Genomic DNA, 506 nt, shown 5'->3' with positions numbered 1-506 from the left:
GGTTTTTTTCACAGGTTTAAAAATATTCATTTGAAATTCCAGGTCTGGCGGACTTTATTGGTAAAATTTCCCCCCTTTGGTATGCCTGGGACGAGATGCTGCAACTTCAGAACGGTCACATAAAATATGTTAGGTCTAGATTTTTAATTTTCTGATTGTAAATCATAAGTATTTTATTTTATTGAAACCCCACTTCACCAAAATTAAGAACTGAAAAATTCAAATAACTATAGACTGAAGTTTTATTTAATTTCATCAATTTGTTTTCTAAATTTTTGGGTAATGTTAATGTAGAACAATTATTTTCTTAGAACTGTTCATTCTTTTATTACAGAATAAAAAAACAGTCACACAATAGGAAGGTTTGTATTATGTAAAAAGCATCTCCTTCCTCCAGCACTTATTGTAGTACAGGTTTATAATCAATTTCAATTGAAGTCACCCCGACTTTTTCATATCTTTGTATTTGAGTTCACGACTGGGGAGTATGGTGGTTTGTAAACAAT

Source organism: Penaeus monodon, chromosome 15, assembly GCF_015228065.2.
Source record: "Penaeus monodon isolate SGIC_2016 chromosome 15, NSTDA_Pmon_1, whole genome shotgun sequence".
In the NCBI taxonomy this organism is placed as follows: Eukaryota; Metazoa; Arthropoda; class Malacostraca; order Decapoda; family Penaeidae; genus Penaeus; species Penaeus monodon.
The sequence above is the reverse complement of the archived record's forward strand: the minus strand, read 5'-3'. Positions refer to the sequence as shown.